At 46.3% G+C, this 14283-nt stretch overlaps 1 protein-coding gene across 1 annotated transcript in view; it reads left to right on the forward strand.

Annotated features, from left to right (window-relative positions):
* The window catches only part of LOC141067709 (glutaminase kidney isoform, mitochondrial-like), a 484569-nt gene that overhangs the window by 452698 nt on the left and 17588 nt on the right, over nt 1–14283 (forward strand). The window lies entirely within an intron of this gene.

The raw sequence follows: 14283 nt of genomic DNA on the forward strand, positions 1-14283 counted from the left end.
CTGAATATGAGTCAACAGTGTGATGCAGCAGCAAAAAAGGCAAATGCAATTCTAGGATGTATTAACAGAAGCATACAGTCTAGATCACGTGAAGTCATTATTTCCCTCTACTCGTCTTTGGTCAGGCCTCTTCTGGAATATTGTGTCCAGTTTTGGGCACCACATTTTAAAAAAGACATCAACAAACTGGAGCAAGTTCAGAAAAGAGCAACCAGAATGGTGACCGGTCTGCAAACCCTGTCTTATGAGGAAAGGTTGCAGGATTTGGGAATGTTTAGTTTGCAAAAGAAAAGACTGAGAGGAGACTTAATAGCTGTCTACAAATATCTAAAGGGCTGTTACATTGTAGAAGGATCATCTTTATTCTCATTTGCACAAGGAAAGACTAGAAGCAATGGAATGAAACTGAATGGGAGGAGACACAGATTAGATATTAGGAAACACTTTTTGACAGAGTGATCAATGAGTGAAACAGGCTGCCACGAGAAGTGGTGAGTTCTCCTTCAATGGAAGTCTTCAAACAGAGGCTGGACAGACATCTGACTGGGATGATTTAGCGAATCCTGCTTTGAGCAGGGGGTTGGACCAGATGGCCCAGGAGGTCCCTTCCAACTCTACAATTCTATGATTCTATGACTATCAACCACATTTGGATCCTTCAGACGGAACCTGAAAACCCATCTCTTCATGAAAGCTTCCAGCCTGCAATGACCCCGCTGCCTCCTCACCACTACTGGAGCTACCTCCTCACCAACACCGGAGCTGCTGCAACCCCCCAACCTACTGTCTCCTTTCCCACCATCTTGTAGAATGTAAGCCCGCAAGGGCAGTGTCCTCTTCCCACTGTATCAGTCTGTCATTGTTAGTTTGTTTACTGTAAGTGATATCTGTAATTTAGTATAGACTGTAGGTGGCGCTAGTAACTGTAGAAAAAAAAGAGGAACACTTGCTGCAAATTAGGAAAACACACCACCGTGATCAGTAAAATATAAATAAATAAATAAATTATTAAAATTTGTGCTTAATAATGAACCCCTTTAGCTTGTAGCCATCTAAAAAATACACACAAATGAATTGGATTGCTCCAAGTTAGGTAGTTATTACCTTAAGGTGTAATCTGAGTGGATGTCTGGACTCCAGAGGACCAGTAAAGAGCGCTGTATATCTTGATATCTTGATATCTGTATATATGTCAATAAATTTTTTAGATCTTAATGTTTTTATAGACAATGGAACTATTCACACTAAAACATATCATAAACCGACTGACTCTAATAACTATATTTCGCTGAACAATTGTCATTTACCCACTTGGCTCATCAATGTCCCAAAGAGTCAATTTATACGAGCACATAGAAATTGTTCACGAAAACAAGATTTTTTAGATGAAACAAATACACTAATGGATAAATTTAAGGGGAAAGGATATAGAGAGGATTTCCTCCTGGGTGAAAGAGAAAAAATAAATAATATTCCTAGGGATAACTTACTCCAAGATAAACATAACCATGACTCACAATATGATATGAATGATGATTTCCCAGTCATAACCCAGTATAGTGCAAATACTCATATTCTGAGAAAAATTGTAAAAAAAATACTGGGGGATTTTATGGGAAGATAAGACCATATTGGATCTATTACCAATTGAGCCAAAATTCATTTATAGAAAGGCAAGAAATTTGGGGAATCTAGTGGCACCAACAGTACCTATAGCCAATCCAAGAAAAGTACCCCAATCTGGTCCCTTTGGTCAGAGACCTGGCTATTACCCATGCCGCGGTTGCAGGATCTGTAAAACATTAAAAACAGAAAAACAGTTTATCATATCCAACGGAAATGAAATATTCATATTTCATTCATATTCATATTACGTGTAACACAGCAGGGGTTATCTATTCATTGAGATGCCCCTGTGATAAACTATATATAGGACGCACAAAGCATCCATTATGAGTAAGGGTGAATGAGCACCTTAGGAATATAAATAAAAAATTCCTAGGACATCCCTTGTCTGAACACTATTGTGAATATCATGGGGATTCCCTATGGGAACGACAATCACAGGTCTCCAAGTTGTGCGCAAAAGTTGGAGAAAAGAGACTATATTAAGCAAATGTCCCGCATGGAGAGTCTGGATTTTTAATATGGACAGTCTTGCACCTAAGGGGTTAAACTGTGAGGTTGAATTATTTGGATTCAATTAAGGGCTGTACCAGAAGATATTTAAGGCGACCGATTCCTCCATTCGACCATCCCTGATGAAGGAAACCGTGTTTTTTCCGAAACTAGTCGGAGAAGAATTGGTCCACTGTGCTCCCTGTAATCTATCACGTGACTGGTGACATCACGAAGGTCCTGTTGGCTCATCTCACGCCACAGCTTCACATCATGCACACTGCACGCCGGCGCGCCTCTGGAAGAGGGGAGCATGGAGTGTGTCACCGGCTGGGACAGCACTCCTGAAGAGCCGTGGTATTAACCCACGTTTATCTGGCAAATATTCAATCTGACTTCACATAAAGATATACAGCACTCTTTACTGGACATCTGGAGTACAGACATCCACTCAGATTACACCTTAAGGCAATAACTACTGTGGTGTAGTGACCACTGTGTCCGCTAGGGGGCACTGTGTGGGTGTCCCAGGAGAGAGCATGAGTGTCAGGATGCTGAATGATCGTTATGTTTCCCAAGGTAGGTGGCCTTGTGATGGAAGCTTGAATATGTGTTGATCAGCAGAGGTATTGCTGAGCTTTCATTACACTGTGTCAGGGAGAGCTTTCCAGGTAGCTGGTGAGACGGGCAGAACCAGCTACCTACAAACCCACCTAGGGGCGGTGTCTAGAACGCCATAGTAAAGTGGATGTGTGTGAAGGACCTGCGATGAGGTCATAGCCATGTGATCTGGTGGGCGTGGCTACGGATCATATAAGGTGACCAGGGTAGGTCACATGAGTGAATGCTTGGACCCAGGTGGTCCGTAGGCAAGGTCTCGGCAAGGAAGATGTGGCTGCCTTCCTAACAGCACGTGTGGACGCTGTGTATAATGGCTGCAAGTGCCTGAGAGTTCCCAGGGGAGGGAATGGACGTCTGCAGTGTGGTGACGCAACCATGAGGTAACCCGGCCACGAGGTGAGATAACTGGGAGGCTAGAGAGCCTGCGTATTTGACATTGCATAACCTGTGTGACTACTGGATTAACAGAGTGGAGCTCTGTCATGGACGCTATGCTGTTGTATATGAACTTTCTGTTGCTGTTCATGGTTTATGATGCTTAATAAACTGCATGGACTGTGGGAGTTATATGAGAAACCCGTGCTGGACCTGGTTATTTGGCTGCCTAGCGAGTGTCCCCTACCTGAATAACAAGCGTTACCTTGCGTGGAGAATGCTATGGGCACTGTTGTAGCCTTGTTGCTAGGGGCAACGGATGATGACTGCAAAATTCGGTTGCTAAGGGCAACGGTTCCAACAGCACATGTTGCAGTGCTGGCAACGCTGAGCCAGGAGGGCTGACGGTCTTGAAAGCCGTGTGATATGCTGACTGGGGTCAGTGGAAGAGACTTATAGGACACCTCTGCGGTAGAGGGGTCCGAGAACCTGCGTGGCCAGCAGGTTACGGTCGTGAAAGCCGTGTGGTATGCTGACTGGGGTGAGAGCAAGAGACTGTGGATTGCTGTAGGGTGCCTCTGTGGATAAGAGGTACCCGAGAACCTGTGTGGCCAACACAGGTAACGGACGTGTGTCCGTATTATACTGACCGGGGTCAGTGAGAAAGACTGTGTACCTGGAGGGTTCAGTGTGCATGGTCCTGGAGGGTCAGTGTTGGGAGGTTCTGGGAGAAGAATCGGATCTCTGGAGCACGTGCTATGACCTTGGACCTGGTGAGGCGTGAGTGTTGGACAGTCTCAGGTGGAGATGGATATCCTGAAGAGCACCCGCTGAGCCTCTAGGTCCAGAGGCCGGTGTGTTGGGAAACCCTGGGAGGAGGGTCGGTGTAATACTATTGTAGGAACTCGAGGATTCTGATAGCGTGGGGCAATGGACAGAAGCGGGTTACTTTAGTGCAAATAGTGTATTTTATAACAGCAGTGACACCCAAAAACAATATGCTGATAACCTGAAATGAGACAAGTCCTAAAGCTATATAGCAATTCAGTAAAGTTCCTAAAACAGGGTCCTCATAAACATGTGATCCAAGGTGAGTGTAACACTCAGGTGACGTGGCGCAGTTCACAACGTAGTGATGCAGAGAGAGTCCAATCAGGTATGTAGCAAGCACAGGGAAGTCCAGAACAAGTCTATAGGTAAATCCCAGACGCAGCAAGAGCACAGGAAAGTCCAAAAGCTGATTCACAAGTTGATCCCTGGAGCGACATGAACACAGGTGAGTCCAGAAACAGGTTCACATTAAGGCATACGGTAGGTGACAGTTCCGACTGCTCTCATTGGGGAAGAGTGAAGGGTTAAGAACCACACATAGTTCAGGAACACAGTTCTTACCAGATACCGTGAACCAAGGGTTAAGTTCCAAAGATGAATGCAGCTTTCCTACAGAGAACAGGGAATGTCCAGAGCCACAGCAGAAGCACACTCAGAAACTAGCAGCACAGCTGAAGGAAGCAGAATACTCCAGCAAGGAAAGGCAGCACCTGAGCCGGTTTTATACACATGAACAGGAAGTAGTGCACACAAAAACAGCAACCTCCATCTTAACAAAGGGCAAATTCATTCACAAGGTGATTTAGAAAACCCGGAATACTGACATTATTCCCCCCCTAGAAACGGCCTCAGGACGATCCCGGATCAGGTTTGTCTGGGTATCTCCGATGAAACTGAGCAACCTTCAGGGGAGCATTGATGTTACTTACTGGTTCCCAGGAATCGTCTTCAGGAGAGTAACCCTGCCATCTAACTAGATACTGAAGCCGGTTTCGATGCAGTCTTGAATCAATAATGTCCTGGACCACAAATTGTTCTTCGCCATTAACCAACACTGGTGGAGGAGGAGGTACGATACGTCCCTGAAACTCGTTGGGAGAAACCGGTTTTAATAAAGAAACATGAAATACTGGGTGTACCTTTAGAGTTGGTGGTAGCTTCAGCCGACAAGCAATGGAGCTCACAATCCCAGTAATCTTGAATGGACCAATGAACTTCTGTCCCAGTTTCTGCGAAGTAACACCCAACCTTAGATTCTTGGTAGATAACCAAACCGAGTCTCCTACCTTATACAAAGGTGCTGGTTTCCGGAACCTATCAGCCGACTTCTTGTAAAGCTCCTGTGCTACAGTCAGGGAGTCCTTCAAAACTTCAAGATTACGTTGCAACAGCTCCACTCTGTCTTGAACCGCCGGTACCAAAGAGACAACTGGAGACCTAGGGAGAATATTTGGATGATATCCCAGATTGGCAAAAAAAAGGAGTTACCTTCGTGGAACTGCTCTGTGAGTTGTACGAAAATTCCGCTAAAGGAAGTAGTTTCAGCCAGTCATCCTGCAAATGACTGACATAGCAGCGTAGATATTACTCCAAGGTTTGATTGGTACGTTCGGTCTGCCCGTTGGTCGGAGGATGGTATGCAGAAGACAAGCAAACATTAATGTGGAGCGCAGAGCAAAATTCTTTCCAAAACCTAGAGGTAAACTGTATTCCCCTGTCAGAGATGATCTCATCTGGTACCCCATGCAGCCGGAAAACGTTCTGGATAACCAGATCCACTGTCTCTGTAGCTGAGGGGAGACCGGTACAAGGAATAAAATGGGCCGCCTTTGTTAAACGGTCCACTACCACCAAAATAGTGTTTTTACCTCCAGAGGTGGGTAATTCCACAATAAAGTCCATCGAAATAGACCCCCAAGGGCGAGATGGTACGGGTAGTGGTTTGAGAAGACCAGTAGGTGAAACACGAGGAACTTTGTACCGGGCACAAACCTCACAAGAGCGGACATACTCATTCACATCTTTTAAGCAGGTAGGCCACCAGAAAAAACTACTTAAAAATTCCTGAGTCTTCTGTACCCCCCTATGACCAGCCAATACGGAGTCTTGGACCAATTTGAGGATTCGAAGTCTCACAGCCTCTGGGACGTAAATACGTCGGTCTCTAAGCCACACACCATTCTGAAAGACAAGATTCACGTTGTCAGGTGGAGCAGCAAGAAATGCATCACCGTCATAGGCCAGCTTGATCTCCTCCCACAAGTCCCGGTCCTGGAGCACTCCTATGAAATTGGCATCAGACAAGATGGTCTTAGACGGGGTCCCAGGCACGGAGTCCACCGTGTGGATTCGGGATAATGCATCGGCCTTCCCATTACGTGAACCTGGGTGGTACGAGATAATAAAATCAAACTGGTTCAAGAACAAACTCCACCTAGCTTGTCGGGGAGAAAGACACCTGGCGGATTTAAGAAATTCCAAATTACGATGATCTGTAAGCACTACTACCTGTTGAGTTGCTCCCTGCAAATGGTTTCTCCATTCTTTAAAGGCGGAAATGATTGCCAAAAGTTCCTTATCTGCAATGTCATAATTTAGTTCAGCAGAAGATAACCTGCGCGAAAAGAAGGCACACGGGTGCAGCAAACCTTTGTCTCCGGTTCGTTGTGAGAGGATAGCTCCCAGTGCACAGTCAGAAGCGTCCACCTCCACGATGAAAGGCAGTGCAGGATCCGGATGCATTAATATCGGAGCCGTGGTAAAACAAACCTTGAGGCGGTCAAAGGCTTCCTGGGCTTGCGAAGACCATACAAACTTCTTCCCCTTCTTAGTAAGGAGAGTTATGGGAAGGACAATTTACGAAAAATTCCGGATAAAACGTCTATAAAAATTAGCAAAACCAATAAATCGTTGAACCTCTTTGATGTTTCCTGGTACCGGCCAGTCTATGATCGCCTGGATCTTGCTGGATTCCATGTTCAATCCCTGGGGAGAAATAATATAGCCCAGAAATTGAATTTCGGAGCAATGAAACTCACATTTTTCGAGTTTGATGTATAAATGATTCTCTCTTAAACGTCTGAGCACGGTCTTGACATGTTCCTGATGTTCCTGTAGAGAATCAGAGAAGATTAAGATGTCATCCAGGTAAATTACCACATAATGATCCAATAAATCCCTGAAGATATCATTGGCTAAGTGTTGAAAAGCAGCAGGAGCGTTACACAGTCCGAATGGCATCACTAAATATTCAAAATGTCCATACCGGCATCTAAAAGCCGTCTTCCATTCGTCTCCGGGACGTATACGGAGTAAATTATATGCCCCACGAAGGTCTAATTTGGTAAACACCTTGGCTTGACGAACTCTTTCCAACATTTCAGGAATTAGCGGCAACGGGTACCTGTTACGAATGGTTACCTTATTTAGCTCCCGGTAGTCAATGCAGGGTCTTAGAGTCCCATCTTTCTTCTTTACAAAGAATATTGGGGCTCCCGCTGGTGAAGAGGATGGTCGGATAAACCCCTTGGCTAGGTTCTCATCTATATACTCTCGTAATGTTTTTAGTTCTGGAGCTGCCAGCGGGTAAACATGGCCGAAAGGGATCGCTGCCCCAGGAAGCAATTCTATGGGGCAGTCATATGGTCTATGTGGTGGGAGTTAGTCTGCCTTCCTCTTGTCACAAACGTCTGCGAATTCCTGGTAAACCAGAGGGAGAGTGGGTACCTGTATTGCCTCTTCCACGTCCCGGGTAACTGGAACCGTGACTGTTGGACAGATGGTAGGACTACCCTTCGAGGGGAAGGATATATCCTTGGTTTCCCAATTGATGTTTGGATTTTGCGACCGTAGCCAGGGAATTCCTAAAATTATAGGAAAATGAGAAGATATTAGCATAAATGAAAGGGTTTCCTGATGGTCTGGTTCCATCTTACACTCCATGAGCACCGTTTCCCGGTCTACTGGTCCAGAAGTTAATGGGGAACCATCCACCGTTTCCATGGTGACTGGCGAAGCTCTTAGTTGTGTCCTTATACCATGTTTCCTGGCAAAAGAAGAATCCATGAAATTCCCGCCTTCTCCAGAGTCTATCATGGCAGAACTTGGTATCCACTGACCTTCCCACAGAATCTGAATAGGAAGAGAACAATGTGAATATTTTTCCCCTTGATCTTTAGGGGAAGTCGACATCAATGTTGGGGGAAACACAGCGTCTAGGTGTAGACTGGTCTCCGAAACTTCAGACTCAGCGTCCATATTGTCATAATCCCCTACTGCCGCTAACACCTTGTTAGGTCGCCTGGGACATTTAGGACAATTAATGAGGAAATGGTCTGATTGACCGCAATAAAAACATAATCGTTCATGGAAACGGTATTCCCGGCCTTCATTATTCTCACGTCTTTGTAGCGAGTCCACTTGCATAGGCACCTCCTCGGTTTCCCGTGGGTTTTTGCCTGTAGTTTCCCTAGATGGAAGAGAAAAATTAGCAATGCAATTTAAAGCTGCCCATTTCTCTTGTCTGCGTTCAGTTAGGCGAATGTCAATACGCACACAGTGTTGTAAAAACGACTCGAACTCCTGTGGGGACTCGGAACGAGCTAGCTCATCCTTGATTGCACTGGATAAACCTTTCCTAAAAATTGGCAATAAAGCATTGTTTTCCCAGTTGGTATCCACCACTAGCCTCTTAAATTCGGTAACGTATTCTATGACTGAGCGCTTCCCCTGGCGTAATGACAGCAGGGCAGATTCAGCGGTGGCACGGCGGTTGGGATCGTCGAACATTTGCGCCATAGATGTCAGAAAATCATCCAAATTATTTAGATGGGTATCGTGACTTTCAACCATAGGATTTGCCCAAGCCAGAGCCCGTGATGTCAACAACATAATAATACATAAAACATTAGATCTATCAGACCGGTAGTAAGAGGCATGTACATCAAAAAATAATATGCATTGATTAACAAACCCACGAAATTGACTTCGGTCACCATTAAACCGGAATGGGGGCAACTTGGGCATACTGGGGGACGGTATACGCTCAGTAGGTAAGGCCTCCTGGACTTCCGTCTTGGTACGTAGATCTTGGAGAGCCTGACCAAACACCTGTGCATTGTGGTCCACCTGGGACTCCAAGTCTCTGAGCTTATTTTGTAAAGCCCCCACCTCCTGCTGCAAGGAGTTAATCATAGAAAACAACTTGTCTGCTTGTGACTGTGACATTGCCCCAGCAGAATCCTCTTTTGGCTGGAGTATCCTGTAATACTATTGTAGGAACTCGAGGATTCTGATAGCGTGGGGCAATGAACAGACAGAAGCGGGTTACTTTAGTGCAAATAGTGTATTTTATAACAGCAGTGACACCCAAAAACAATATGCTGATAACCTGAAATGAGACAAGTCCTAAAGCTATATAGCAATTCAGTAAAGTTCCTAAAACAGGGTCCTCATAAACATGTGATCCAAGGTGAGTGTAACACTCAGGTGACGTGGCGCAGTTCACAAAGTAGTGATGCAGAGAGAGTCCAATCAGGTATGTAGCAAGCACAGGTAAATCCCAGACGCAGCAAGAGCACAGGAAAGTCCAAAAGCTGATTCACAAGTTGATCCCTGGAGTAGCATGAACACAGGTGAGTCCAGAAACAGGTTCACATTAAGGCATACGGTAGGTGACAGTTCCGACTGCTCTCATTGGGGACGAGTGAAGGGTTAAGAACCACACATAGTTCAGGAACACAGTTCTTACCAGATACCGTGAACCAAGGGTTAAGTTCCAAAGATGAATGCAGCTTTCCTACAGAGAACAGGGAATGTCCAGAGCCACAGCAGAAGCACACTCAGAAACCAGCAGCACAGCTGAAGGAAGCAGAATACTCCAGCAAGGAAAGGCAGCACCTGAGCCGGTTTTATACACATGAACAGGAAGTAGGGCACACAAAAACAGCAACCTCCAACTTAACAAAGGGCAAATTCATTCACAAGGTGATTTAGAAAACCCGGAATACTGACAGTTGGCTCCCTGAATAGCACCCGGTGCGCCCTGTGTGTTGGACGGTCTCAGGAGGAGACAGACGTCCTGAATAACACACAGACAGAACACGTGAGTTGTGTGGTTTTTTTTCCTCTTTTCTCAACTCAGCTTGTGGTGGCTCAGTGGGGTCAAGAAAGTGACAACTCGGCGGGGTTACGAAGGTGACAAGCGGCTTGCTGTAACTCGGGGTTTTGAAGGTGACACCAGCAGCTTTGTGTGAACGGCAGCCGGAGGTGTCGGAGATCGGTGACAGCAGGAGCTGTGGTGGTGCCAACAAGAACTTGTGTGGTATCGTTAAAGACATAAACTGTGGTGTGTGAACTGTGGTCTGAGGAGACCTGTAGAAAGCACATGGGGAAATCCCAAAAGGGGGTGGTAACCCAAATCGGGGTGGTAACCCAAAAAGGGGTGGAGTCCCAGAGGGAGACTGTGACCCAAATGGGGGTGGTAACCCAAAAAGGGGTGGAGTCCCAAAAGGGGATAGTCGCCCAAAAGGGGGTGGAGTCCTGGGGAAAGCGGGTGGAGCATCCCGATGTGAAAAAGCTGGTACAGATGAACTGTTGCCAGGAGCAAATGTCCTATGTCTGTCCTATCTGCCTGGTGAACTACCCAGCCGGCACGATGCCAAGGGGGTGTGGCCTCCAGATAGATATAGTTGGTCTGGTCGACCCTGGGAGCCCGGTGACTCTAGTGCGGGTTGCTCCTGAGTTACCCGGCAAAAAGGTGGGGGTTACTTGCAACCACGGGCGCACTCAGAGTTGCCCGGTCGCCAGGGTAGTCTTTGAGACAGGTTGGGACATCGAGGGACAGGATGTAGCGATAGTCCCGAATCTGTCCTGTCCAGTGGTTATAGGCCACAACTCTAGACTGTTCTCTGGCTTGTGGGAGAGGGGATTTCCTCTACAGCAAGGGGTTGGAGACATTTCTACTGTTGGGCTAACAGATATTGAGACGGTAACTGCTCCTGACGTGGACAGGTCGGAGGTAGAAGTGACCGGAGGAAGGGGTGCATCTGCCTAACGGACGGACCTGACGTCTTGTGACATGACTGGCGGTGAGCTGGTAGATGAGATGACTGGAGCGGACACACGGTCAGAGGGTAACTGGAGGGTTCACTCGGATGATCGGGGTGAATGTGGCTCTGAGAGAGAAAGGGAGCACGGACTTGAAGAGCTAGAGAAGGAAGTCTCAGAATTCAAAGGTCACCTGTCAACGTGGCAAGGTCTGTGTCAGAGACACCGCACTACACTTGCTCATAGAGCCAGTGCGCGTGTCCTGAGTACAGAAGCAGTGCTAAACGAGGTACAGGAGGAATAAACAGACGGGAGGTCAGACAAAGCCAAAGGTCATACACAGGATCACAGTACAGTACCAGGGATGAGACAGAGCGGATAATCAGGGCCAAGCAGAGATCAAAACCAAACAGACATAGGAGGTACCAGGCAGAATCCAAAGCGATATCCAGAGAACAGACCGAGTCATACACAGAGAATCAAGTAACCAGAACACAGCACAAACACACTCAGGGGTCACCACACAAATGCCAAGGGCAAGAGTATAACTGACAGGGATGGGAGCGTCCTGAGGCTATTAGAAGCCTCCCCCAGAACCAGGGAGAGGCCACAATCATAGCCCCAGGTGTGCAGGTAAGCCTGCATCGGGATCACAACCTTTAACCCCAGAAATGCCAGTCATCAGCACTGGTTCCAAACATTAACCCCACGTGTGCGAGTAAAACCCGCACTGAGATCATGACAGTCTGAATAAGTCCCTCAGAGAAGACGTACGAGTACTAACAAATGGTAAGAGGTCTTCTGTGGGAGAAGAACTGGGACGAAGGCTTACAGAGGCCAGGCCCAAGTGGTGAACAGAGTGAAGATAAGAAGAAACTGAAAAGTATGGAAGCAGAGATGATCCATATGCAGGAGGGGCTTGCTGCTGCAGAGCATGCTAAAAGGCAAGCACAGCAGGAAAGAGATGAACTGGCTGATTTAATTGCCACCACCAGTGGTAAAGATGCTCTGGCTTTGGAAAAAAAATAGGCATCTAGAGTCTCGCATTGCACGGCTTGAAGAAGAATTGGAGGAAGAACAAGGCAACGTTGAATTAGCCAATGACAGGCTGAGAAAGGCCACACTTCAGGTTGACCGGATGAATGGTGATCTGAATGCAGGACGTAGTAATGCTCAGAAGAACGAGAATGCCCATCAGCAATTAGATCGCCAGAATAAGGAGTTAAAAGCAAAGGTTGCACAACTGGAGGAACAGCTTGATGCAGAAACTAAAGAGCGACAATCTGCAAGCAAATAACTATGTCGTACCGAGAAAAAACTGAAGGATGTACTAATGCAAATGGATGATGAAAGGCGTAATTCTGAGCAGTACAAAGGCCTGGCGGAGGGAAATAATGTGCGTCTGAAACAGCTGAAGCGCCAGGTGGAAGAAGAAGAGAATGAGGCTCAACGTGCCAATACGTTGTACCGTAGATTACAGCGTGAACTAGAGGATGCTACAGAGACAACAGATGCAATGAACCATGAGGTTAATGTACTGAAAAGCAAACTTAGACGTGGTGATGTACCATTTGTTATAAGACTCATAGATAGAAAAGGAATTGATGGAGCGCCACTGGAGGAGTGTGATGACTAAACAGTGTCTGATGACGCAGACAGACTGTGACTGGAGGGCCAAAGATCAAGGCCAATATTCTGACTGCTGGGGAGGCCTAACCTAGAGATGAGGCCATATGACAGACAAAACAGACGGAGATGGTTCTCTCGACCTGTTGGGCAAGGTGACATGGGTGCCCGGTCTCGAGATCCCGGGGTGATGTTGTGTGTTCAACCCCACAAGTTTGAACAGAGGGGGAGGTATGTGGTGTAGTGACCACTGTGTCCGCTAGGGGGTGCTGTGTGGGTGTCCCAGGAGAGAGGATGAGTGGCAGGATGCTGAATGATCGTTATGTATCCCAAGGTAGGTGGCCTTGGGATGGAAGCTTGAATATGTGTGTTGATCAGCAGAGGTACTGCTGAGCTTTCGTTACACTGTGTCAGGGAGAGCTTTCCAGGTAGCTGGTGAGATGGGCGGAACCAGCTACCTACAAACCCACCTAGGGGCGGTGTCTAGAACGCCATAGTAAAGTGGATGTGTGTGAAGGAACTGCGATGAGGTCATAGCCATGTGATCCGGTGGGCGTGGCTATGGACCATATAAGGTGACCAGGGTAGGTCACATGAGTGAATGCTTGGACCGGGTTGGTCCGTAGGGAAGGTCTCGTGCAGGAAGTAGTGGCTGCCTTCCTAACCGCACGTGTGGACGCTGTGTATAATGGATGCAAGTGCATGAGAGTTCCCAGGGGAGGGAATGGACGTCTGCAGTGTGGTGAAGCAACCATGAGGTAACCCGGCCACGGGGTGAGATAACTGAGAGGCTAGAGAGCCTGCATATTGGACATTGCATAACCTGTGTGACTACAGGGTTAACAGAATTGAGCTCTGTCATGGACGCTATGCTGTTGTATATGAACTTTCTGTTGCTGTTCATGGTTTATGATGCTTAATAAACCGCATGGACTGTTGGAGTTATATGAGAAACCCGTGCCGGACCTGGTTATTTGGCTGCGAATGTCCCCTACCTGAATAACAAGCGGTACCTTACACTACCTAACTTGGAGCAATCCAATTCATTTGAGTGTATTTTTTAGTTCACTACAAGCTAAAGGGGTTCATTATTAAGTGCAAATTTTAATTATTTATTTATTGATATCTGTAATTTGTATGTAACCCCTTCTAATGTACAGCACCATGGAATCAATGGTGCTATATAAATAATAATAATAATGCCCAGTTGGACTTAACAAGTTTAACTTTTGAGGTGCCACATACTTTGATAGTTAACAACAGAGAGACAGAATTTATAAAAAACGCAAACATTTTACTCAGCTCTGCAGCGCCTTATACATCATGTCAGGTTCAACATGTAAAATTTGGCCTGGACTTCTCTCATCTCTGGTTGTGTTTCCTGGCCAGATCTTCAAACTATATTTTTACTGAAACACTAGAGTGTTTGAAAGAGTTATATTCCTGGCTGCAATCATGTAGCTAGCCTTTTATTCATGCTGCCCACAGCGTGGGCAGCATGAGCCAGCGACTAGGTTCCTTTTAAAGGGATTCTGAATATGTGAGTAGGATCTACCCTTCTAAGGTGTTTACATGGACATGTAGGTCATAGGAAGCTGAATAAAATGATACTTGATATTTGTGATCTGATGTTTAATTCACAAGAAATCCATATTTTTCTTAATA

Source organism: Dendrobates tinctorius, unplaced genomic scaffold, assembly GCF_039654945.1.
Source record: "Dendrobates tinctorius isolate UK_male_01 unplaced genomic scaffold, ASM3965494v1 ptg000254l, whole genome shotgun sequence".
Classification (NCBI taxonomy): Eukaryota; Metazoa; Chordata; class Amphibia; order Anura; family Dendrobatidae; genus Dendrobates; species Dendrobates tinctorius.